This window comes from Macrotis lagotis, chromosome X (genome assembly GCF_037893015.1).
Source record: "Macrotis lagotis isolate mMagLag1 chromosome X, bilby.v1.9.chrom.fasta, whole genome shotgun sequence".
Classification (NCBI taxonomy): Eukaryota; Metazoa; Chordata; class Mammalia; order Peramelemorphia; family Peramelidae; genus Macrotis; species Macrotis lagotis.
Window position 1 is genome coordinate 22,178,593 of NC_133666.1, and position 24,281 is coordinate 22,202,873.

At 35.7% G+C, this 24,281-nt stretch overlaps 1 protein-coding gene across 3 annotated transcripts in view; it reads right to left on the reverse strand.

Moving 5' to 3' along the window:
* TENM1 (teneurin transmembrane protein 1) overlaps positions 1 to 24,281 on the reverse strand; it is a 1,637,812-nt gene that overhangs the window by 1,208,089 nt on the left and 405,442 nt on the right. The window lies entirely within an intron of this gene.

Genomic DNA, 24,281 nt, shown 5'->3' on the forward strand with positions numbered 1-24,281 from the left:
AGCTCATATATGGTCAACATGACATCAAGAACCTTAGAAGAAGGGCCCCAGTTCAGTGTCTCCATCCTCCCCTGTGAGGGACTTTTGAAAAGACATGTATTAGAAGGCATGTGTGGGTCACTGTCAGCACTGACAATGATGACAATTAGTAAATGAAGGCCTGGAGTATTTAAATCAATGGGCCTTGGTGGAGATGAGGATAAAAGCTCTGAACATTCTGGAGACATGGTAGACTTTAGTTTTGCATAGATGTATCATCTGTTAAATGAGGAAGGAAGACTAAATGTCCTCTGAGGTCCATTTTGATCCCAAATTCAGGATCTTATTTCAGTCTTTAGAATCTCATTTTGTTTTGTTTTGTTTTGTTTTTTGCCTTATTATTCTGCACATTAGGATGTGAAAAGTACTTTATCTGCAATGAATCTTTTCAAAAGTATACTTGAATCATGCCCTACCCTCCAACATGTCATCTTTATGATTTTCATCCTCCCCACCCCCAACACACATGTTATCATCTTCTTTCCTTGGTGTCTCTGGTATCCAAGAAAAGTACCTTCCCTTCCTCAAAAATAAAACAAAAAGCTCTGCAGCTTTCAGGTCTTGCCCCAGGTGAAAACTCACTCCTTTTCTCCACTCAGCAGAGACTTCTAGAAAATTTTCTATATCTACCTTCTTCCCACCATTTGCGGTCCATTGACCTATTATTGTCTCAATAGTATGTATAAAATTTGGTTGTCTCCATTCTCTCTGTGCCAGGAGGGTTATTTCCAGATGAGGTAGGAGACATAGCTACCTAAAATCTTTTACTGAAAGCCCATTATGGGTTTCTAATCTTGCACTTGGTATGTGGTATTTCTGGCTCAAGAAGGATGAAAATCACAAATCTGCATTTACCTGTTTTGGACAAAGAACTTCATGGGAAAACAGAAAGGGCAGGTACAGACTAGTCCTTTCTTTTTCTTTTTGGCTAAACAATGAGGAGACCATTTTAATGTTGAATATGCAGTAAATAAATATTAAGTTCTACCAGGATGACTTGCTCAAGACAGTTGAAAACTATGGCAGAAGTAATGGATTTTGAAGCAATCATTTTCAGAGCACTTGCAGTAAACCAAGTTAAAAATATCTAACAAAACATCTCTATTCCAAAGCCCCAAAACAGACCAAAAATCCACAAACAAAAATTTTCCTTGTCTTGGAGATCCCACTACCTTGATATAAGGAACAGAGAAGTTCCTTGTATTACTTATGCTGTAGGGCCCTTGATACACCATCTCATGGTGTATCATGGAAAGTCATATCACCTTGGTCAGTGGCAAACCTGCTATAACTCATCCCCCTGACTTTCTGAGCTGGTGGCCTCATTGGCACATTTGGAAACAAAATATGGACAATGGACTAGCCTTTTCAACCTTAGGGATACCTCCCCTATCTTGCAGGTTTGTTAGTCATTAGATAAAACTAAACTTCAGTACTTTAAAAATAAGGGTATTATCATTAGACAAATCTTTTGGAGCTGTAATTATGATGGTCTCTGACCCTTCACATTAGAATATACTGTGCATATGAAGTGACAGCCTAATTTGGTCGGAGCAAGGCTCTGTGTAAGCTAATTACATGTGGTAATTTTGTCTGAAAGGAGACTGACTTGAAAGCGAATCCAATTTAACGGTGAGGAGATTGTTATAAGAAACATTTCATTGTGAGTTTGGAAGTCCCTTAAAGTGCTAATTTTTCACTTGAATAATCATATTGCCATAGTGAGGGTTTTTTAAATTACTTAATATTTGTGAGATATTATTGGACCTAAGGGAAAAAAGCAAGACAAATAGTGAGGGTTTCTGATTTTATGGAAACAATTTAGAGTTCTGATTATTATTATTATTCACGTATATTAAAAATTAAACTCTCTATTCTTCATCCTGCTTATTCTTAAGATATGGTGGGCCATGTTGCTCCATTAAAAGACAAGTTTAATTCCTTGATTACATATTCAACTCAGAAGGAGCACAGGTTGTCCAGTTTATCAATCACCTTCTTCTTAGGCATTTTAATAACAATTATTTCTTGAAAATCATTACATGAAGCTGTCAAATGCATGGAAACTGCATAAAGCAGGATCTGAAATACCATGGAAAAGAGCAAAGAGCAACTCTCTGGCTTGGTACTGTACCACTCACCTCATCATAACCTCAGAACAAAAAGTTATTCAAAGGTGTATCAAATGAAAGTCTTGATAATAAAATAGGAGAGAGACAGACAGAGTGAGTCCTTTGAGCTCTTCTGGGTAAGTATTGGAGACACAATTACAAATCATTTCAATGACCATTCCAGCCCTCGAGGAACTTATATAGAGTGAAGCTGGCTGGGAAGTGGGGTGGAAGTTTCCATCCCAGCAAGATAAAATAGAAACAAACTTCTAAAATAAAGGGATCCAGGTGTGGAGGCCAAGTTTGTGGTGGTAGTACAATGGCCTAAGAAAGGCAGCATGGAACAGAAATAACTGGGAAGAGACAGAGGTCTGGTTGCAGATATAATCAGGTGAAAGATCCCTTATCAAAACTTTGCATACCAGAAGAAAAGTGGAAGGGAATGGGTGGAGGGAAGAGGAATGTGGAGAAGAGAATGATAACCTTAAAACGTTGATAGATATTAGAGTTGAAACTTGAACACAAGTCTTCTCATTCCAAGTTTAGAATGCTTTCTAGTAAAACACATCACCTCTCCATTCATGAATTTGTCTTTCACAGAACTGACCAAAACATTCTTGGATGTGTTTAGGTGTTACTTTGTACCACATGACCATGTGTAAATTAATTATCTTCAAACTATTTCCTTCATTCTGTAAACGGGATTTCCATTTCTGATATCAGAGGATTCGAATGGAAAAAAAAGTATTAACATTTTACCCATACTCTCCATTCATTTTTGGATGGACAATGGGAAATAAACTTCAGAGAAGTCCTATTCTGACACAACAGAATTGCATGGAAATGACCCACAACTCCCCAAAGCACAAGTTCTGGCAGGTTCTAGAAATCTGGAAAAGCGTTGGGATCAGTGATTTGAGGATCAACCTATACAAGTATATGAGGGTTGATCATCAGAACACTGACCACTGGGTAATAATTAATTCTTTCACCATTGTAATTTTAGAGACAAGTTGATTTTTGGTGTATCACATTTCAGTTTTTTCTTTCATTTCACATCATTGTTCACATCATTATATGAACAATATTTTATAAATTGGATTGTGCTTTTAGAATATTAATATCTTCTTCCTGGCCAATTATGAAGATTTTTCTCTTTGTCAATGATGTTCTGATTAAGAATCAGCCTTTCTAGATAGGTAGAGTCTTTGTTTAGAATCTCCTTAGAATGCTTGAAGAGCAGGAGAAATAGGGGGAGAACTTCAGTTGAGGACAAAGAATTAAATGATAGTAAAGGTAGAGAGAAATGAAGGAGAATAAAACTTCTAGGTGTAGGAATTCTGGTGGCCAGATTTAATTTCAGAAGGGACATTTTGAACGAATTGAGGAAGAAGAGAAAAGATCCAAAGATTCAAAGAGAAGGAAGAAAAAAATATGAGGATAAGGAAAATGAAGAGAAGAAGAAAAAGAGGCCTTGAGGAAGAGGGAGAGGATGAATGGGTTTTGTAAAATGAATTGGGTAAAATCAAAGAAATCTAACTGTGACATTGGGGACTAATAATAAGTTGAGAAGGAAATGAAAAGGTGCTAAATGAAGAAAGTTCTTCAGGGTAATGGGCCACAATAACTATTACCAGGAATTACAACAAACAGGATTTTGTTGATAGATAATATAGAGTGGAGAGGAAATTTTGCAGTAAACCAATATCTGGAGTCTGTCCTGCCATGGTCAAGTGATTGCCCTCTATGTTAATCTATATTTAAAAGAAACTCTTGTTCTCTTCCTTTATGCAAAAATGAAGGGACTCAAAAAGCTTTTATAGTCTTCAGTTATTGGGGAGAAGAAGTACTGTTTAAAATATATTTTTGTTTGCTTGTTTTTTTTTGTTTCTGCAAGGCAATGGGGTTAAATGACTTGCCCAAGATCACGCAGCGAGGTAATGATTAAGTGCCTGAAGTTAGATTTGAACTCAGGTCCTCCGGACTCCAGAGCCCTGTGCCACCTAACTGCCCCTGGAAAGGGGTTTTTAGTGTAAATAAGAGGAAAAGGAGAAACAAGAGGAATAGGAAGGAGAAGGAGGAACCAAAGAGGTCAAGAGGAATTCTGAATAGTAACAATAAGTTGGGAGGTGAGATAATGTGGCTCAGGAGAGAAAGGGAGAAAAGGGGGAAATGACTATTAAACACGGCTAAGTAAGTAACCAACATGAAGACCTTAGGAGCATGTTTAGGATTTTGAGCAGTATTACCCACTCATGGTATATTTGTGTGGGTATGCATTATATACATGCAAACATATACACAAACACATATAATTCTGAGTATGTGTAACTAGAGTAACAAAACTACATAAATGATATTCACTCTCTAAGAAGAAAATGTATACAAGTTGAAGTTACATGGAAATTAGGTTGACAGGCATTCCTTAAAGAGGCAAAAAAGGTTGTCCAAGTTGACGTCATTGTGCACCCATAGGCTATGAAAAGCAGCCGTACAAATATATGGGCATTTCACCTCCCAGTGTTCCGGATGAGCAGAACCACTAATAAATCAACTATGAATCAAGGTCTATTAGAGATAATGAAGTCATCGAAAAGTTCTACAAAGAAATTGATAAAAATCATGAAACAAACTGAACATATACCATGATTTTTAGTGATTTAGAAGCAAAGTCTTAGAACAGGTGGGAAACTAAGTCTAGCATTAGGAAATAAGAACGAAAAATAACTTGGAGACTTGTCAGAATCCTCATGCTTGTACATCATGAATAGTTACATTTTTGTTCAACAAGAGATCCAAAACCTGCTGCATGTGCAGAGTCCTGGGTAACTCTTCCTGCCCCGCCCCCTATCTTTACCATAAAGAAACAGTTGATTTCTACTGTGGAAGACATTTTAGAATCCACTCTTTGTCAGTGGAATCATGTCAATTAATGTTTATCGGTATAGATCAAACTTAACAGTAATTTAGAAGGAAAAACTCAAGATGAAAAGACTCTCTATGCATTTATGACCCTTGTAACCAAATCGATTTAAACAGACTATTGGCTCTAACAATGGGAAAGGGATAAAAAGCAAGACACTTGCTCTGAGTAAAACCATTTCTTAAAGATATTAAACTATTTCCGCGACAAGATCAGAAGTGTGAGCGTCCAGCTCAGGAAGCGAATCTTTGATTTCCTTGGAATGCAAGGAACTATAACAACCAAGGACAATGCCTATTTGAAGTATAAACTCATGTGCAAAGCATGAAGCATGAAAATAAAAAATTCCAAATAGTATTGAATCATAAGATAAACAGAAGCTGCAGAAATGAGAATGAACTTTTAATTGTGACAGGACAGATTTCTCCTAATTTCTATAGTTATCTAGTTGTTGGTCAGTCATATCTCATGATCCCATTTGGGGTTTTCTTAGTAGAGATACTGGAGTGGTTTGCCAATTCATTTTCTATATGAGGAACTGAAGCAAACCAGGTTAAATGACTTGCTCAGGGTCACACAGTTAGTATCTGAGGCCAAATCTGAAGCCAGAAATATTTTAAGAAACTGAGACTTCCTTAGTCCTCAAGGAGCTTACCTTCCACTGGTCTGGGAAAGCAAACTAGGACAGGAGGAAAAGTCTAAGGCAAATTAGGTAAAAACGCTCTTAAGAACATCTGGCGCGGGAGAACACCTTCAAATAACGGACATAAGGGAAGACATCCATGAGAAGAGTGGAGCTCAGCTAAGCTTTGAGTAAAGGGAAAGATTTTGAAAGACAACATTTTAAGTTTTCCAACATAATTTACAAATAGCATTTCATTTGGTTTTCATAATAATGGTGAGGTAGAGACCATTATTAATATTTTCATTTTACAGGTGAGAGAAAAGGGACTGAGAGTAGTTAAGTAACTTGTTTAGGATCACTTAGATGTTAAGTGTCTAAAGCAAGACTGAAATTTATTTCCTCCTGACGCCAAGTTCAACACTCCAACCACTGCTCTGTAAGTATGGGCGATGGTCTATAGAATGTATGGTGGTAGGAGATAGCTCAATGAATTTGAGGAATAGTCAGTAGCACAGCTGGCTTGGAATATATAGCGTTTGAAGGACTTGCCATCTAAATCTTCCTTGAGGATATCAGGGGCATATTTAATGAAAATTTCAAAAGGGAAACAAAAGGTTTGCATAAACAATTTTCCATAGCCAAAGCACTTTTAGGAGCTGTGTGGTCTTAGTGGAATAAAGATAATCTGGTATTCACCTGGTGGAATACAGAATACAAGTATCACTTATGACACATACTAGCTGTATGATCCCAGCAACTTAGTTTTACAGTGTCCCTAGACAACTCTGACCATAAATTACAGAAGAGGTGCCAACTTGCATTAAGAGGGAGTTTCCCCATTGGGAGTTTTCCAAAACAATGAATACACAGTTCTAGTATTTAAAAAAATGAACCTCTTTATAACTACATAACTAAGAGGTATAGAGAATAGAAGACCTTGCTCCACTTATTAAAAAAATATGCAATGGAATAAGCTACCATCTTAAAGATTCCCCTCTAATAAGTTGTGTCTCATGTATATGTTAAAATCAAGAAAAATGTGTTACAAGATGGAGCAAGAGAGACAGAGATAGCTATTCTTTGATTACCTCTGTTGAGTGAGTAATAAAACAAAATGAAATATACTTCCCAAAAGATAAGGTAAATACCAAAGGTGCTTGCAGTGTTATTATGTATGCTAACCAGTGTGAAATTCAAATGGTAGAGGAATTCTCCATATATGGTGAGGTCCTCTGGATAACCCTATAGGTACAGTTCATAGTTCTGATTACATAGTGCTCTATGCTGTGGCAGAACATGTATAATGAGACCGATCGATTGCCATTCAAAAGAAGGATAAAAACTGTATACTATCTAGATTACTTCTGGAAGTTCACTGGAATAGTCTCTTAATACATTCATCTGAGATAGACCAATGAAGGCAGATCACGAGCTGGGACCAAAACTGAATAGGAGCCGCAGAGTGGGTTGGATTTACGATAGTTTCAATGATCTGACTGACTCCCCTCTGCCCCCAAACAAAAAGCCAATTTCTCCAATGACAATACTCTCAAGGTGATGCTCTATGACTGTGAATCATGGGATACCATAATCTTTGAAGAATTAAAACTGTGGGTAGTCTAAAGGTCAGTGGTGAGAGACACACTGAATGTTTAAGTGACCTGCATGTACGATGGACCTGCATGACTGTAAAAGTAATTTGTCCGGTCATGTAGCTAGAGTGAGAGAAATAAAAATACAGCCTAAATGTTGTACTGATATACGTAGGATGTTACAAAAATCTAGAGAAAGGCCCCCATCCCCAAGAATTTCACAGGAGGAGCAAAACTGCATGGATATTGATATTCTCTGGTGTAGGGGAACACTAACATGGTTGAGATCCCAGATTCCTGTAAATCCATTTCATTAGCTCTACTTGGACATAAAAGCAAAATTTAGTGTGTATAATATATGCTACTTTGTCCTAGCTTCTCTTAAAATCAGTGATCTGATAAGGACTGATAAATGATCAGAAGGAAAAAACACGAGAAGCATCGACTTTTCATTTTAAGAAGGAAATCATTTGACAAAATGATTAATTCTGAATTGAAAACATTTGCAGAATAAAAATAGAGGTGCCTCATTAGGATCAGTTACAATTTGTGCATCTATTTCCATGTAATCCCTCTTCTGTCACATTCACAGCTAGCAGCACATTTGATATGACTATTATTATACAGTACACATGACCTCCCTTTACGAAAGAATGAAAGAAGCTAACATTTTCAGACAATTATAAGAATATATTTTATAGATTGGCCATACAGCATTGTGAAAAGGAGAAAATATTCTTTAATTTAAATGAAAAAAAATTTAGTTAAACATGCATCTCTGTAAGTTTTCCATGGCTCTTGGTATCACATAAGGGTAGCCATTCTCAGTCTTTTCTAGCACTTCTCCCTGCTTAGCACTTAATTTACAAATAAGATTCTCTTCTCTTATTAAATTAATTTTCAAAATACAAAGAATTATATACTGAGAGTTGGGAGAAACTTAGACTTCCAGTCCTGCCCCCTTATTTTACAGGGATGTTTGATGGTGGAAAGGAGTCTCAGAGAGTTTTTAGATGATTTGGTCAAAGTCACAAAGCACCAGGTGACCCAGTTAGGTCCTCTTGACTCCCCAAACCCACCCTGTTTCCTCTTCATCTTCATAGTTTTAAGTGTTTCCAAGGTACAGATAAAATTAATTTATTCAAACAATAGTCATTAAAAAACAAACTGAAAGACACCTGAAACACATTTATATAGAAATTATTCTCTTAACATTCAGTAATTCTTTTTGCCAGTTAACAATCAACAAGAATTTATTACATGCCTATCTCTAGGTGCCACGAACTATATTGGGCACTAGGGGAAAATGGGAAAAACACAGTACCTGCTCTCAAGGAGCTTAGAATATTCTAACTTCCCAGAACAAAATCTCAAGACTTTCCTTATTTTAATGTCCTTTTTATATCGTAGAAAAGTTAAAAAAAAATCAAGCCTATCAGAGAAGCTATTTCAGAACACCTAAACACAAGAGGCAGTACCACAGCCCTAAAGTCAAAGATCCCAGGGAGGAGTGATGGTGGCAACTTCTGGGTTTGCCTCATTCTCCATCTGAAAGGTAGGTGGTCATCCATCCCCACAGTCCTCAGTCCTACCCTTCCATAACCTGAACTTGCAGGGTTTTGTTGACAAGCTAGATACCTGCATTTTGTACTCTTTTCATCCTCCAGTGTTCACAGAAATTTTTCTTTCTTCATTAAATTATCCTTAGTTGTCTTTTTCTGTACAATTCAGATTTGCCCTTTCCTCATGATCCCTGACACTTAAGTAAAGGAAGGGGAAATCAAACCTACTTGGATTACAGGAAGATTTCTAGATCCACTACCAACATCACACTACAAAGACAATTTTTTTGGTTGTTTTTGTGAGGGAGTGGGGTGAAGTGACTTACTCAAGGTCATGCAGCTAGGCAATTATTAGGTGTCTGAGGCCAAATTTGAATTTAGGTCCTCCTGACTCCAGGGCTGGTGCTCAATCCACTGCACCATCTAGCTGCCCATACAATGACTCTTTTTATGAGTTTCACAGCATCTGCCTGTCTCTCTCTCTCTCCCTCCCTCTCCTGTCTCTATCTCTGTCTCTCTCCCCTCCCTCCCTCCCAACTCTCCCTCTCTCCCTCCTACCTCTATCTCTGTCTCTCTCCTTACACATACACATAGTTACATATCCAATTTATTCTTTTTTCTTTCACTAAGGAGGTCTGTAGCAGATTGAGAATCTTGATTCTCTCTACTACCTTTGCTCTCATATTTGGATATTTCAATGCACATGTCAGTATTTCCTAGCCTTCCAGTTCAGTGACATCCTCCACTCCCATGACCTTCTCTACATTAGCCACCCTTACATCTCTTCCAATTAATTATCCATCCATCCATTTGTTCGTTTTTTAAAAATGTGAGTTCCAAATTCTCTTATTCTTTCCAGCCCCTCCCCTCTCCATTGAGAAAGACAAGAAAATGATATCAATTAAATATGTGAAGTCAAGCAAAACATATTTCCATATTAGCCATGTTGGGGGAAAAAGCAAGAAAAATAATGTTTAAAAAGAAGACTGCAATCTAGCCCCCGAGTTCATCAGTTCTACCTCTGCAAACAGATAGCATTTTTCATCCTAAGTCCTTTGGACTTGTTTTGAATCACTGCATTGATCAGAAGAGCTAAGTCTTTCACAGTTGATCCTTTTTACAATATTGCTGTTTCGGTATACAACTTTCTCCTAGTTCTGCTCACTTACTTTTGTATAGGTTCATATAAGTGTTCCTAGGTTTTTCTAAAATAATCCCCTTGGTCATTTCTCATAGCACAAGATTATTCCATCATTACCATATCCCACAACTTGGTCAGACATCCTTATACCTCACTGCCAGGTCTACCTGTGCCACCTCTATGACCCTGAATTCTGATATTCCATATGATTCAAACCAAAGTCAAGAATTCCACCTGTCTTCATTTTTCCTACTCCTATATTGGCAAATACTGGTTGAAGACATCACATGACTATCTTAAGTCCACTACAAATTATTCTGAAATAATCTCATGTATGGCAACTTGTTTTTGGCTTTCCATCATGTTCCCAAAATGGATACTTTGAACTTTTCCCCTCTTCTTAAATTTCTAATTCTTTCTTCAACATCTTCTCTTTAAATAAATGATTTTCCTTCTTAATGTTTTCCTGAGAAATTCAATCTCCTATCTCTTACTTCAAACCCAAATCCCCCAAACATCTCCTCTCTTCTCCTTTCGCTCATGTCTGGAGAAAGAAGCAACCCCTTGTGTCCTTTCCCATCTCCTTTGGAAGCTTTCTCTTCAATCATTCCTTCTCTATGCCATCTTCAACCTTATCTAATAGGTTCTTCCCTCACTAAGACTCTGCGCTGGATACTCTTTTCTTGCTCTACAGCCCCTACCTTTGCAGTATCATGAAGTCTCATGGGTTCAGTAGTTTCATAGATGAAGAGCTGTAATCTCTCTCCTGGTTTCTTGTTATGTATCACAAGTACTAGTGAGATTTACACAACTGAATATTCCATAGTTATCTCAAAATGAACAGGTTCAAAACATAACTCACTTCGTTTCTCCCAGAACCTCATATTGCACCTCCCAAACAAGCTAAGGACAACTTCATGTTTACGTCACAAATGGATCAAAGGACTTCCAGCAACTAGGAACTATATAAATTGATCCTTGGGAACCTGTGTTCTCTACTCATGTGTTTCATTAAGTTAGAACCAACCTTCCCCCAAGGTTAGCATTCGTGAGAGGTTGTGCCCCAGACTTGTAGGAAAATGTTTTTCTGCTGACTATTGTTGTACCACGTTGGTAATCCTTTTCTAAAAGCCAGTTAAGGTCTTAAGGCCATTGGCTAACTATAAATGGGAACCCTAAAGGGTGAGAGTCTGTGTGTGTGTGTGTGTGTGTGTGTGTGTGTGAATCAATGATCAACACTACATATCTTTCCCATTACTGATAGAAAAATCCACCAGAAGAGAGTCAAAGATAGATTATTACAATTATCCACTAAATGTCTTCTTTTTTTGCAAGTCAGTGGGGTTAAGTGACTTTTCCAAGATCACACAGCTAGGCAAATTAAGTCTCTGAATCTGGCTTTGAACTCAGGTCCTCCTGACTCCAGGGCCAGTGTTCCATCTAGTGCGCCACCTAGATTCCCCTATAGATATCTTCTTAAAGGATGATGTCAAATACTTATTGAGATCTGTCATTCAACCGGTTTTGAATCTATCTCACTATATAATTATTCAACTCAGATTTTTTTTCACATTGTTCTCTAGACTCTTTGTCAATTAATTTTTTGAAATTAAGGTATACTGTATCTTTATCATGATACTTAAGTGTATATAATTCTAATGATTTGTCCTTCATTTTCAAAGAAGACCATGACATCAGGGAGATGATATAGTGAAAAGCACATGAATTTAATTTGAAAGAGGGGGTTCTCTTTCAAGCCTCATTTTCTCCTTCACAGTAGTCTGTCTTCAGTGACCAGATATGAATCAGGATGACTGGAGATGGCCCTGGATGAGAGGCAATCAGGATTAAGTGACTTGCCCAAGGTCACACAGCTAGTAAGAGTCAAGTGTCTGAGGGTGGATTTGAACTCCTGTCCTCCTGATTCCAAGGCTAATGCTCTATCTACTGCACCACCTAGCAGCCCATAATTCTAATAACTCTAATAAAAAAAGGTAATGATGTTAGTCCAGACTAACTTGTTTTCTAAGAACCCATGGCAGCGTTTAGTAATCACCACTTTCACTTTCAAGTGTAACAGATGGATCTCTTGCATATATTAACATCATATAAGATTCCTTGATAGAAATAACCATAGAAATAATTTTGTACAATGATCCTCTAATTATAAATATCAAATGGGGCGTGATAAAGAGGTGTATGCTAGCCAAAACTATTTGCCACTATCATAGAACATGTCAGTACATCTCTTTTTGATAGGTAATATTTACACTCAATGAGCTAAGTCCATAAATGGATGGGATAAATTCAGTAGTTGGCTTACATTTGGGGTATTACACAAGATTAATAGTGAAAAAGTTAAAAATATGGTAGCTGAGTGGCAGATAATAGAATGAGATCATTAGATTGGATGTGAAGCATGGTGACGGATCTGATGATCACTAGACATAGCAGGCAAAATCAACTTAAAATGTTACTGAACAATTAGGGTAACATGGTATGTCTGAGACTAGGAGGATTGTCATAGGACTGGAAAACAGAAAATTTCATGCCTTTTTTTAAAGGAAAGCAAACAGAAACTGCAAATTACAGACTACTGAGCTTGACTTTAATCTCTAGTAAATTTTAGAATGTTATGGGAGGGAGAGGTTGTACAGATGCAGAAAAGGAATCAAAAGCCAACGTGGATTCACAAAGGACAAACTATGCCAGGCTAATTTCATTTCTCTTTTTTGCTAGTGTTATTAGAGTGGTTAGACTCATAAAAGAAGCACTCTTAATCACTACAGGTTTTTAAGTAAAGGCTGGATAATGCTAGGTTAGAAATGTTGTAAGAAGGGATTTTCATCTAGGTAGTTGGCAATTCTTGCCAATTCTGCCTATACACACACACACAAATAAACTAGACTCTCCTTACTGTCATAATCAGTCTGTAATCACCTATCATTTTGACTGTTGCACTAGCTTCCTAATTATTCCCTTTAACTGGTTTGGGGATTGACGTGATGGTTTGGAGATTCGTCTTAACAATATTCTACAATTCTTCCTGACATTCATATTTCTGTTAATGATGACACCATTCTCCCAGTTTTGAAAAATGTATTTTCTGAAACCTTCTTGATTCTTCCTCTTGCTCACTGCTGACATCCAATCACTAGGTCATAAACATTAAAGTTTCTTATCTATCTCCTCCTTTCTATCCCTAATTCTATTATTCAAGTTCAGATTATATTCACCTCTCATCAGTCACACAGCAATTCATTCATTTTTCAATAGATTTTAATTGATATATATTTTTAAATTGGCCCCATTCATGCTCATTGATCATCATTCCTCCTGACAAAAAAGGAAAAATTATTCAGCAAAACCAATTAATACTTATAAAGATTGGATCTTTTGTCCTATTTCCCATACCTTTGGCCCCACACTTATGTGAAGGAGTCAGGAGACGTGACTCCTCATCATTTTTTTTTTTGTGGGATGAAGCTTGTTCTTTGTAATTTTGGAACATTCATTTTCAATGGTTTTGGGTTTTTGCCCTTTCCATCTACACTGTTGTAGTCATTTTTCCTATTGTACATTTCCATTTTCACTTTGCTTACTTTATTCTCAATCAGTTCATGTAAGTCTTTCTGTACTATTTGTTTTCATTATATCTGCTGTTTCTTAGAGTATATCCGTATTCCATTATGCTTAAGTGCCACAATTTCTTTAATTATTGTCCAATCAATGGGCATTCATTTTGTTTTCAGTTCTTTGCTAACAAAAAATGTGGGTAAAAATATTATCCTGTAAGTGGGACTTTCTGTTTAGCAATGATTTCCTTTGGGTAAGTGTTTAGTAGAAGAATCACTGAACCAATGTATATAAAATTTTAGGCATGTTATCTGAATATTTCAAATTATTTCCAAAATTTTAATGCCTATATTCACAGTTCCACCCATAATGCATTAGTTGCCCTATTTTCCCACAATCCTTCCAACATTGATCATTCCCATCTTTCATTATATTTGCCAATTAGTGGATGTGAAGTAAAATCTATGGGCATTGTGATCTGTGTTTTCCTTATTATTAGATATTTGAAGTATTTTTATAGTCATTAATAGTCTGTAATTTATCATTCAAAAACTTTTTTCCTCTATCTTTTGACCACTTACCTATTAAAGGAATGACTTTTGGCCTTAACATATTTTTAGTATTTTGGATACCAAATTTCATCAGAGAAATTTGAGACAATTATTTTTCACATCTGATCACTTTTTTATCTTTGATAAATTAAATTTGTTTACACAAAAGCTTTTCAATTTCAAGTAATCAAAATTATCTACTTTATCTTATGTAATTAGCTCTGTATCTTATTCAGTTAAGAATTATTTCCCTATCCATAACTGTTTCTCTTCTAATTTTTATGATGTAACTTTTAATATTTAATTCATTTATTCATTTTGAATTTATTATAGAATATGGTATAAGATTATCATAATTTTTATTTTGTTCTCTATTAATTTTCTTGCCTTTCTATTTATACTAAAATTTTATATTTAGATTCATAATTTATATATTTATTTATTCCTTAGGGAGGAAGGAAAGGAAAGGAGGATTTCTAAAGCACTTATTATGTTCCAGGTACTGTAATAAGTGTTTTACAAACATTTTCTCATTTGATTCTCATAATAACCCTGGGAGGTCAAGTTCTATTGTTAACCCCATTTTACAGTTGAGGAAACTTAGGTGCACTAGAGGTTAAGTGACTTATCCAGGGTTACACAGCTAGTGTCTTAGGCTAGATTTTTTTTTTAGGTTTTTGCAAGGCAATGGGGTTAAGTGGTTTGCCCAAGGCCACACAGCTAGGTAATTATTAAGTGTCTGACACCGGATTTGAACCCAGGTACTCCTGACTCCAAGGCCGGTGCTTTATCCACTGCGCCACCTAGCTACCCCTTAGGTTAGATTTTAACTCAAGTCTTCCTGACTCTAGACCCAGTACTTTAGTTGGTTTCTTTGGTCTCTTTGTGGTCCTCATGACTACAGATTACCAAGTCTGAGTTCCTGCTACCTAACCAATATCCTTTTTTATTAACTTATATTATTCTCTTGCATTTTTATTCCTGGTGACTCACTTTAAGAAATATCCTTTTAAGATGGAAGTAATAAAGATAGAAGCAATCATTTGTTTCATATTAGAAATTGTCCTTTATATTCCACTTCTATTTCCTGCTCTCCTTGTGATCATTTCTTTTATTAACTTCTATGAAATTACCTTTTGAGGCTCCTGCTCTTGCCAGTTGATTTTTAGAGCTCCAATGTCCATTCTCCTCAGGCAGGGTATTGTTCATGGATACAAAATACTCTTTCAGAGGAAGTTCTCTTCCTTTACATCAACTCCCTGAAGATAAGATCCATTTCCAGATTCCTATCTTCCATTACAGACTCCTATGGTAGTATTCTTAAAAGGGAATTGTTCACGTGTGTTCTCATTCTCTCTCTCTCCTCTCTTCTCTCTTCTCTTCTCTCTCTCTCTCTCTCTCTCTCTCTCCCTCCCTCCCTCCCTCCCTCATTTAAGTTGAGATCTTCTTTCTTTCTTTCCACATTTCAACCCCTCCTTTTGTCAAGTCACCCATTCTCTGGTAGCTCCTCCTTTTTTCCTGAAAGCTTTGTAGTTGAAGATTTTGTTTTTCTGGTTACTTGTCATTAGAATGATTCCTCCATTCCCCCTACCCCTGATCACTGTCTTGTCATGGCAGAGGGGCTTGTGTAGCTCAATGAAAGTATTAGCCATGACATGTAGGGTTGTCCAACACAGATGGGTCATAATAGAGAATTCTGCCAAAAGGTGATCTACTGGAGAAGGAAATGATAAACCATTTCAACATTCTTGCCAAGAAAACACCATGCATAGTGTTAAAATAATAAAAGATATGACATTAGTAGATAAGTCCATTAGGTCATTTATCTAATAGACTACTGAGGAAGAACTAAGGACAAATAACTCCAGTAATAATGAAATGGCTGGGCTAAAGCTGAAAGGAAGCTTAGCTGTGGATGCATCTGGTGACAAAAAGAAAGTCCAAAGTTCTAAAGATCAAAAATGCATAAGGGCTTGCAATGTAAGACCTATGAAACCAGTTAAGTTGGATGTGGTCAAATAGTATATGAAAAGATTTAACATCAAATCTTGTGTCAGTAAACTTAAATGCAGGAGAATGGGTGATCTTGATTCATGTAATCATTATACACCTTTGAAAAAACAGAGTAACCCTCATAGTCAACAAAAGGATGGGAGAAGCAGTAATGTCATCTATAAAATGACCAAATTATATCTGTTCAAATCCAAGGCAAACAATTCAGAATCACAGTAATCCAATTTCATGCTCTAACTGATGCTGGTTGATGCTGAAGAGGTCAAAGTTGATCATTTCTATGAAGACTATTTCTTCTAGTAATAATATCAAAATGTCATATTCATTATATGAAGTGGAGGTGAGAAATAGATTTAAGGGATTAGATATGGTAGATAGAGTACCTGAAGAACTATGGAAAGAGGTTTGAAATATTGAAAAGGAAGCAGCAAGACAAAATATTCCACAGAAAAAGAAGAGCAATGAAGTAAAATGGCTATTTAATGAGCTTTACAAATAGCTGAGGAAAGAAGAAAATGAAAAAGGAGAAAGGGAAAGTATACTCAGATGAACACAAAATTCTAAAGAACAGCAAAATGATATTAGGTTTTCTTAAATGAGCAAGGCAAAGACAGAAGTAAACAAAAGAATGGGAGAAAAGAGATCTCAAGAAAATTAGAGATATCAAGGGAACATATGCAAAAATGGTTGTGATAAAGGACAAAAAGAAGCAGAAGAGATTAAGAAGAGGTGGCAACGATAAACAAAAAAACTATACAAGAAAGATATGTCGGCAGAGACTTCTGCAAAAAAGGAAAATCCATGAGCTGATCCCCCAAATTAGCTAATATTCTGGTCTATGCCCTCTGTTGGAATATGGAAGTTGCAATGGATGGGGTATTAAGTGAGTTTAATGTGGATTAACACTTTCCACTGTCAATTAATAAGTCTGTAAACTTGTTTGGAATTCTTGTCCTATGGAGATGGTTATAATTGTTTTACCTTTGTTGCATAATTCTTTTTTTAAATTATTCTCTATCTTGTTGTCCCTTAAAAAGTTGGGTAAGGACTGGAAAAAAAATGCTCAGTCCTTCATCTTGTTGGTGCAGTGTCTGGATCCTTAGAGTCAGGAAGACAGGAGTTTGAATCCCATCTCAGATACTTAAAAGCTGGGTGACCTTGATACTGACTGCATCACATCCAGGGTTATCTTCAATCATCTTGATTCATATATGGCCACTGGAGCCAGATGACTCTGGAGAAGAAAGTGAGACTGGTGACTTCGCACAACACTCCCTCACTCAAATTCCAATCATGTGCTTGTTGTGGCATCACTTCCCTGATGTCATGGTCTTCTTTGAGAACGAAAAACAAACATCATGAGCTAGAAGTTGGAATCTACTCTTTCTTATTTTTTTTAAAAGTTTATCTTCAATTCACAGAAACAAAATAAGTATTCCATAAGAGTACAATAATCTTATCACCTTCAGCCTTGCTCCACTAAGTTCAACAATCCAACATTTATTAAGAGCAATCAAGATACAAAACACAATGTATGTGTTAATCATTAGAGATTAAAAAAACTAAAAAGTGACATTCTATGGCCTTAAAGAAACAAAATTCTCTACTTTTTATGCTTCTGCAGTCACTATGACCACCACCACCAATAGTGCCACCTCTACCACCACCATCATCACCAGCATGATAACATATCATTCCTCATAATCACCCTGGAAAGTAGCTGCTTTTATTATTCTCATTTTATAGGTGAGATAACTGAAGTAGACAGAAGTGAAGTGACTTTCCGAAGATCACACAGCTAGTGAATGTCTGACTGGATTTGATCTCAGGTCTTTCTATTTACTACTACTTCATCCAACCTACTATAAATTTATTTACATAATTTTTGGAAAGGAAACTTCCATTAAGAAGACTTCAGGGGTGGCTAGGTAGCACAGTAGATAGAGCACCAGCCCTGGAGTCAGGAGTACCTGAGTTCAAATCCAGCCTCAGACACTTAATAATTATCTAGCTGTGTGGCCTTGGGCAAGGCATTTAACCCCATTTGCCTTGAAAAATTCTAAATAAAAATAAAAAAAAATAAGAAGACTTCAGTTGCTTTCTACTCCAAGTCCATCAGATCGTTCTGGGCATTCATCACATGGACTCTAAGGGCGGTTCTTCTTCTTCCAGCTATCCTCATCTAAGTAGGGACAAATCACCTATCCTCATCCTTCAGTTACCAAGAGTTTGGTATTTACTAAAAATGAACTTATATTACAATGGGAAAATAAAGCAAAATAAACCAAAACACAAGCATAGGAACAGACAATATTATAGAACATAGAGTTTGGAGTCTAATTTAACTATTATCAAGTCATAGGAGAGCAGATAAAATTTAATTACTGTAATAGCCCAGAGTCATTATTACCATCTTGGTTTTATATACTATATTTCTAGTACTTTAACCTAAGTTGAGATTAACTTTTCTTCCCACTACAACACACTGTTCACTTACATGGAGTCTGCAACTTATTAAAACCCTTCGGCTCTTAATTTTTATACTTATGTGTAAGATATTACTTTTATCCCTATTAAATATCCTTTCGTTAATTCTGGTCCATTACCCCAGGTTGCTGAGATCTTTGTGTATGCCAATTCTGTTATCTCTTTTCTTATACAAATTTGATAAAAATGCCTTTGTACAAGTCATTAAAAAGTCAGACAATTTAAATGGGTGAATGAGACAAAGAAAGACATTGTTTTTCTGAGTCTTTAAAGAAGGTAACTCAAGTAACCCAGTATTTTCTAGTATTCTAATAGTTAAAGGTTTGACTTATCTTGGAACAGTGCTTATGTAGACATAATCTAACCCTTATTAGAACTAAATCAGAACCAAATGATGCTTTTCACTAAAAGGAAGGAAATAAAATGAGACCTGAAATGGAGAAAAAAATATTTAGTTTTGCTCAATAACACCTCATTACTTGAGTCTTGATGACTGAATTATAAATAACCTCTACAAAATCATACATCAAGATTTTGCAATCCACACTGCTCTAATTTTTAACACCTAGCTGGTTATCTTAATGATAATTAACATACTAAAAGTACATTTCAAGGGATATCATGGTACGAAAGCAAAGAAAATCAAAACTGAAGCTGATATTTCATCCTTTAACTATTTTAACTGAAGCCTAACTCATGGGGGTATAAGAGATGGAAAACATAGATTAGGTCAGAAAGTCTTTCTCCCTGAGCAGAAAGGGAAGCACATGATGGAATGCCATCTGGTTCATTCAAATCTAAAAGGGAAACACTTTAATTCTTCAAGATTAAATACATCCATGCGTGATGCTCCAGCTGTATAGCATGGGTTTCAAATGTGATCCTGCAGACTAAAGAATTCTACACACCTCAAAGAACCGAAACTGCAGCAGTCACAGTCCATTACCAAACTGGGAAATGGACAAAGTTGTTATCAGGGACCTCCTGGTCCCTTCCTTCTGTCAACAGTCTAAAGAGAAGAAACACCACCTGGTCCAAGCTCTGAATCTTTCTATCATCAGTACTCTTTCTGTTCCCTCAGGACGTGCCTCTCAGGTAGGTGAAAAAGGATGGTCAAAAATTAACCAGATGGGGGCAGTTTGGTGCTGGAGACCAGAGGACCTGCGTTCAAACTCGACCTCAGACAGTTAATAATGACCAAGTTGTGTGACCTTGGAAAAGTCACCTAACTCTATTACCTTGCAAAAACAAACCAAAAATAACCAGATGATCTAATTTTTGTTGATATAGTATCTTACTGGCCTTACAATAACACAAGTCCTGAAAGTAGGTAGAAGGTACTACAGTGGACTAATGAATGATCTATTTGCAAGGTTTTTCTCACCCTTCAGATAACAATGAGGCCACTGATAACTGATTCAGTTCAATTCAATCAAATATTGAGCATCTATTATGTTTAAGTATCTATAATAGGCTCCAAGATATAAAAGAGAAAAATGAAAGAGTCCTTAGCCTTGAGGAGTTTACATTCTATTGGTAGGATATAACATACACAGACACACACAAACGAATAATGGAGAAGATAATTTGAGGAGGAAGAGAAGTCAGATTATCAGAGAATAAGAGCAACATGAATGTTTGAAGGCTTCAAAGGAGACACTGTTTATACTATGAATTTTAAAGGAAGATAAAGTTTCACAGACATGAAGTTGAGAAGAGAGTGAATGGACACTGGATATAGAAATAGAGGCAATAAATGAAACACTATATTTAGAGAATAGTTTCCAATCTAGTTTGTCTGGAAAGCAGAATGAATAAAAGGGGGGAAATGGGGAATTGTTCTAGAAAATTAGAATGGAACCAGATTATTAATAATATCAATTTCCAAAAGAAGAGCTAATTTTTAAACTTGAAAGAAAATAGGGACCCACTGAAAATCTTTGAGCAGATCAATAATTGGGTCAGTCTTGTGTTTTAGGAAGATTATTTTGCCAGTTAAATGAAGGAATGACTAGAGAAGGGAAAACTGGAAGCAGGGCCACAAAACCTAGAGAAAGGAGAGTTGAAAGACTTCTAAATGGAACTTTTAGAGAATAGACATCTAGGCACTACATGGAAATTTCACAAAACTTTTTATATATTAGGGGACAGAGACTGCAAACAAATTTTAGAAGACAGAAATAGTCAGCATATCCCTTTCAGTCTATAATGAAATAAAAACAGTAAACAATTTAGGGAAAAACAAAAGATGCAGACTCAAATGAAGAATGAACAATGAAATTCCAAGTAAAAAGTGAGGCCAAGTATAATTAAAATCAAAAAAGAAATAATAACTATGAGAAAGAAAATGATAATGATAAAAATGCTAAAATTTCTAGGAAGACCCTAAAATAGTCCTTGGGGAAAAGTAAGATGCAAATAAAAATACATTAACAAAATAATGTTATGAAACAAATGAAGCATTTTTAAACATTAGAAAGCCAACAAGTCAAAAATGAGCACAAATGAGAAAGTATTAAAATTAGAATAGGAATAGATGAATTGGAAATAAGAAATCTATAAATATAGGAGACATAAAACTAAAAGTTGTTTTTTTCAAAAGTATAATAAAACTGACTAGTCTTAGTCAATACAAATTAAAAGAGGGAAGCCAATCAAACTAACAGAATAGTAAATGAACAAGACAAAAATACAACCAAATGAGAAGTCAACTATAATTATCAGAACATATTTTGCATATTTATATGCTAACAAAATTGAGAAACAAAAAGACAGAGAAATTTTTCAAAAATATGAAATTTCCAAACAAAGGGAAAACTAAATAATAATCCAATCTCAATAAAGGAAATAGAAATAGCTATAAAGGGACAACTAATAAAAAATGGTTCTTGATATATCCACAGGAGAATTCTATACAATTCTCAAAGGAATAAATAGCATCAATATTATAGAGAATTATTCTCTAAAAATTAAAATACTCTTCCAGACTCCTTTTATGAGACAAATATAGTCCTAATTACTAAAACAAGGATTAACAAAATACAGGAGAACTGTGTTTTTAATATTATTAATGATTAATGAGTAGTGATTCAAAAATGCTAAATCAAATCTTATAAAACAAATTACAGCAACATATTTAATATATCATTCATTATGACCAAGAAGGATTTATACCAGGAATAAAAATTAAAGCTGAAAAGATAGGTAAAGAAGAGATAAAATTTTCCTCGTTTTCTGATACGTTTCCTAATCCTTGGGCAATAGCAAAGATATTAGTAGAAACATACTTTAATAATGTCACTGGTTACAAAGAAAAACACTGAAAAGTCATAAGCATTTGTAATAAAAATAATGATTATTGTATTATGATGATAAAATAAAAATAAATTCTATGAGGCAATAATAGAAAAGGAAATCCTTTACCAAATAACTACAAAATGTAAGAGATAACTACAGATCAATCTAACAAAGCACACATAATATGCATAGACTGCTCCTAAAATACATGTATAAAAAAAACTAAAATAGCTGGAGGAACATTCAGTGCTCATGCCAGTGTCATTCCCTCAAAGCTAAACAAGTGCTGGGAAGAAGCGTTCCATCATTGCCACCAAATGCCACTCACAGTCTAGATGAGCCATCCTAGCAAAGGCCGTAGGCAACCATTAGGGAGAGATAGGAAGCAATATTGCCAAGCAAGTTGGACCACCCTCACCACCACAATTCACTACAATTTCCTCTATGACCTTGGTCGCAAGACATCAGGACTCTTGAGCGCAAGAATCTTGTTAGAAGCAATGAGCCCTAAATCACCTGTTTCTAGCTCAGCCTTTGCTGCCATTACTGAGGGGAGAAATTATTGTGGACAAGAGGACCATATTACTCATCACTACTAGTGACAGCAGCTGAACAACTGCCAAGAGTAAAAGGGGTACAAAACCTCTAAGAGTGGCAGTAATTCCCCATGAACTGTCCCTCCTCTCAGACTATGTTTCTGGTACAGTTCTCACAGCCCCATATGATGAAATACTTCTTAGAAGATGCCAGTCATTTCCATCATGTACAAACCAAATTCCACTTAAGGGGCAGGCAAGTCCAATCTAGCTGAGGTAATAAAGTGCCCTACCTGTTGCGGAGGGAAGAGGCAGTATGTGTCACACAAGTCATACCATCAATATCATTATGATCGCCACTTCCCCTGAGATCCCAAAAGAAATAGTCCAGGATACTGAACCCAGGAGCTTCTGGAATAGTAATAACCCCAGACCAAATATCTCTAGCCATCATCATCACACTAAAATTGCTCCTATATGAGCTATAGCCACATCTATTGAAAATCCAGAAAGGAAAGCTCTTGTCATCAAAGTCTTTGATACTATAAAATGATTCAACATCAGAAATTCACATGATTTCACCAGTAGAAATAACTAAAGAAAAGACATTAGTTTTACTACCTCATCTCAAAGACCATGGGACCTTTCACCTGACTTGCAGCCGAAATTTGCCACATATGCAGTCTTCACCATTAAAATATAAGCTCTTTGAGAGCAGCGACTGTCTTGTTTTTCTCTTTGTATCCCTCAGTGCTTAGCACAGACATTTTCATAAATTCATAGTTAATAAATGTTTCATTCATTTGAAATAAAATAACAATACTAGCGAAGTAATTCATAGTTGTAATACTATACCAATCAAATTGTCAAAAGGATACTTTACAGAAATCAATAAAATAATTACAAAATTCATTTGAAGAAATAAAAGATATAGACTCTTGGGGAAAATAATGAAAAGGAAGGATAAAAGATTTGAAATAGAATGTTTAGATCTCAAATAATATTACAACGCGACAGCCATCAAAAACATTTGGTATTTGTTTAAAAAATGGTAGACTAAAGAAAGAGATTAGATAAAGATACATCAGAAACAATGGAACTCAATAATCCAAAGTTAGATAAACAACAAATCATACATACAGGAAAGAGGTTACTAAAAAAATGCAGAGAAAACTGGAAAGGAGTCTGGCAAGAAAATAGGCGTAGAACAATATCTTATTTAACATTTCATAATACATCATAAATGATATTTAACCTTAATATTAAATAACTTACCATAAAATGGAATAGCAGCAGATTATTTATCCCTTACATCTATAAGTATAGAGATATATTCTTTATTAAAATTCTTTTTATATCACCAAAATTTTCCCTAGTACCTCTCTTTCCCTCTCTATCCAGAGAGACATTTCAAACCAAAAATATTTTAAAAAATAGAAATCAATAAACATTATTAATACATTGACAAAGTTTGAAAATCTATGCAGTACACTATCCCACTGGCCCTCATACCTCCTCAAAAGCACAGGGAGAAGATGTCTTTTCATATATCTTCTTTGGAATACTTCATGATTTCAAAAAATAGCAATAGTCACTTTTGATTACTTTTGGTCGTCTTTTCCATTAGCGTTATTGTTGCCATCTTGCATGTTTATTTCTTGATTCTGCATGCTTCACTCTGCATCAGTTTATGCAAATCTTTTCAGCCTTCTCTGTATTCATCATATTCATCAATGAAACAACACAGTAACATTCCATTACATTGAAATACCATAATTTGTCTAGGCATTCCTCAAATGATGGGTATCCACTTTTTCCCCAATTCCCT